This window comes from Mustelus asterias, chromosome 7, assembly GCF_964213995.1.
Source record: "Mustelus asterias chromosome 7, sMusAst1.hap1.1, whole genome shotgun sequence".
NCBI classification, from domain to species: Eukaryota; Metazoa; Chordata; class Chondrichthyes; order Carcharhiniformes; family Triakidae; genus Mustelus; species Mustelus asterias.
The window spans coordinates 42,534,977-42,539,093 of NC_135807.1; positions in this window are offsets into that span (position 1 = coordinate 42,534,977).

Sequence of the window (4,117 nt, forward strand, 5' to 3'; positions counted from 1 at the left end):
AAATCTTTGACTTCTGAAACAAATTGCAAGCATATGCTGTGAATGCCGGTTTACTGGAAGCTTTGAGTTTCTGATATTGGGGGATTCAGTCAATGAAGGTCTAACTTGTACTAATTACACTACTACTTAGACATGAGAAATTTTGGCAGAGAAAGCGGTAATTGAGCACACTTTATACTCCACTTGGTGCCCAATTTTAAACAGTCCCATTTTCCTACTCACTGCCATTATGTCTTTTGTTTATTTGCTTTTTTATGTAATGTGAAGAGGCAGCAAATAAATATAAGCAGATTAAGTGAGTGGGCAAGAACATGACAGATGGAATATGTGTTAAAAATTATAAAGTTATCAACTTTTGGAAAGAAAAATGGAGAAGCAGAATATTTCTTAACCAAAGAGACTGGGAAATATTGATATTCAGGGGGACCTGGGTGTCTTTATGCATGAATTACAGAAACTTAATATGCAGGTATAGCAAACAGTTAGAGTCATAGAGGTTTACAGCATGGAAACAGGCCCTTCAGCCCAACTTGTCCATGCCGCCCTCTTTTTTAACCACTAAGCTAGTTCCAATTGCCCGCATTTGGCCCATATCCCTCTATACCCATCTTACCCATGTAACTGTCTAAATGCTTTTTAAAAGACAAAATTGTACCCGCCTCTACTACTACCTCTGGCAGCTTGTTCCAGACACTCACCACCCTCTGTGTGAAAAAATTGCCCCTCTGGATCCTTTTGTATCTCTCCCCTCTCACCTTAAACCTATGCCCTCTTGTTTTAGACTCACCTACCTTTGGGAAAAGATATTGATCATCTAGCTGATCTATGCCCCCCATTATTTTATAGACCTCTATAAGGTCACCCCTCAGCCTCCTACACTCCAGGGAAAAAAGTCCCAGTCTATCCAGCCTCTCCTTATAACTCAAACCATCAAATGCTGGTAGCATCCTAGTAAATCTTTTCTGCACTCTTTCTAGTTTAATAATATTCTTTCTATATTAGGGTGACCAGAACTGTACACAGTTTTCCAAGTGTGGCCTTACCAATGTCTTGTACAACTTCAACAAGACGTCCCAACTTCTGTATTCAATGTTCTGACCAATGAAACCAAGCCTTCTTCACTACTCTGTTCACCTGTGACTCCACTTTCAAGGAGCTATGAACCTGTACCCCTAGATCTCTTTGTTCTATAACTCTCCCCAACGCCCTACCATTAACTGAGTAAGTCCTGCCCTGGTTCGATCTACCAAAATGCATCATCACCTTGCATTTATCTAAATTAAACTCCATCTGCCATTTATCAGCCCACTGGCCCAATTGATCAAGATCCTGTTGCAATCCTAAATAACCTTCTTCCTGTACACTATGCCACCAATCTTGGTGTCATCTGCAAACTTACTAATCATGCCTACTAAATTCTCATCCAAATCATTAATATAAATGACAAATAACAGTGGACCCAGCACTGATCCCTGAGGCACACTATTGGTCACAGGCCTCCAGTTTGAAAAACAACCCTCTACAACCACCCTCTGTCTTCTGTTATCCAGCCAAGTTTGTATCCACTTGGCTATCTCACCCTGGATCCCGTGAGATTTAACCTTATGCAACAATCTACCATGCAGTACCTTGTCAAAGGCCTTGCTAAAGTCCATGTAGACAACATCAACTGCACTGCCCTCATTGTCCTTCTTGGTTACCCCTTCAAAAAACTCAATAAAATTTGAGAGACATGATTTGCCACTCACAAAGCCATGCTGACTGTCCCTAATCAGTCATTGCGTCTCTAAATGCCTGTAGATCCTGTCTCTCAAAATACCTTCTAACAACTTACCCATTACAGATGTGAGGCTCACCGGCCTGTAGTTCCCAGACTTTTCTCTACAGCCCTTCTAAAACAAAGGCACAACATTTGCCACCCTCCAATCTTCAGGCATCTCACCTGTGACTATCGACGATTCAAATATCTCTGCTAAGGGACCCGCAATTTCCTCCCTAGCCTCCCACAGTGTCCTGGGATACACCTCATCAGGTCCCGGGAATTTATCTATCTTGATGCGCTTTAAGAATCCCAGCATCTCCTTCTCTGTTATATGTACGCTCCTCAAGACATCACTATTTATTTCCCCAAGTTCCTAACATCCATGCCTTTCTCAACAGTAAATACTGATGAAAAATATTCATTTAGGATCTCACCCATCTCTTGTGGATCCGCACATAGATAACCTTGTTGATCCTTAAGAGACCCTATCCTCTCCCTACTTACTCTTTTGCCCTTTATGTATTCGTAGAATCTCTTTGGATTCTCCTTTGCCTTATCTGCTAAAGCAATCTCATGTCCCCTTTCTCCCCTCCTGATTTCTCTCTTAACTCTACTCCTACACCCTCTATACTCTTCAAGGGATCAACTTGATCCCAGCTGCCTATGCATGTCATGTGCCTCCTTCTTCTTCTTGACCAGGGCCTCAATATCCCGAGTCATCCAAGGTTCCCTACTTCTACCAGCCTTGCCCTTCACTCAAAGAGGAATGTGCTTACCCTGAACCCTGGGTAATACATTTTTGAAAGCCTCCCACTTACTAGACATCCCTTTGCCTGCCAACAGACTCCCCCAATTAACTTTTGAAAGTTCCTGATAGATAGCATCAAAATTGGCTTTGCCCCAATTTAGAATTTTAACTTTTGGACCAGACCTATCGTTCTCCATAGCTGTCTTAAAACTAATGGAATTAAGGTCACTGGTCCCAAAGTGATCCCTCACTAACAGGTCTGTCATATGCCCTTCCTTATTTCCCAAGAAGAGGTCAAGTTTTGCCCCCTCTCTAGTCGGGCCATCCACATACTGAATGAGAAATTACTCCTGAATACACTCAACAAATTTCTCTCCATCCAATCCTCTAATACTATGGCTGTCCCAGTCAATGAGAGGAAAGTTAAAATCTCCTACTATTACCACCTTATGTTTCTTGGAGCTATCTGTAATCTCCTTACATATTTGCTCCTCAATTTCCCACTGACTATTTGGGAGCCTATAGTACAACCCTATCAAAATGATTTCCCCCTTCTTATTTCTCAGTTCTACCAATATAGACTCAGTGGGCAAACCCTCAGATATATCTCCTCTCAGTATTGCTGTGATGTTTTCCCTAATCAAAAGTGCAACTCTCCCTTCCTCTTACCCCCTATAGCATCTTTCCTATAGCATCTGTTCCCTGGAACATTGAGCTGCCAGTCCTGTCCCTCCCTTAGCCATGTTTCAGTAATAGCTATCATATCCCAGTCTCACGTACCCATCCATGCCCTGAGTTCATCTGCCTTGCCCTTCAGGCCTCTCGTATTGAAATAAATGCAGTTTAATCCAGACTTCCCTTGCTCTCTGTCCTGCTTTTGCCTGACCTGCCTAGTACGAGGATTACTGACACTGCCTTTACTATTTAATGTGCTCTGTTTAACATCTGTGCTGTCCTCAACCTTCTCTTCTGTCTCCTGACTGCTTTGGGTCTCACCCCCCTGCCAAACTAGTTTAAACCCTCCTGAGTGGTCTAGCAAATCTCCCCGCCAGGATATTAGTCCCCCTCCAGTTCAGGTGTAACCCATCCCTCTTGAACAGATCACCCCTTCCCCAGAAGAGATCATAGTGATCCACAAATCTAAATCCCTAGGAAAGCAAATGGTATTTGAACTTTTATTGTAAAGAATTGGAGTATAAGTGTTAAGTTTATTTATTAGTATCACAAGTAGGCTTACATTAACACTACAGTGAAGTTACTGTAAAATCCTGTAATCGCCACACTCCAGTGCCTGTTCGGGTACACTGAGGGAGAATTTAGGCCAATGCACCTAACCAGCACGTCCTTCAGACTGGGTGAGGAAACCGGAGGTACAGCCCATTGGCTCTTTTACAGAGAAAAGGGATGGTTATTTGAAACAAAGGATCGTACAGGGTTATGGGAGAGCATAGGATGGTGATATTAGTTTAGAACTTCTCTGGCAAAGATGTGATGCAGACTAGATACACCAAATGACTTCCCCGGTCCTGTGAATTGACTATGATAGTCAAATGATCCTCAGTTCTAAGGAGGAAGGTGGTTGTCTTCCAATGAAGATTTAGATTGCA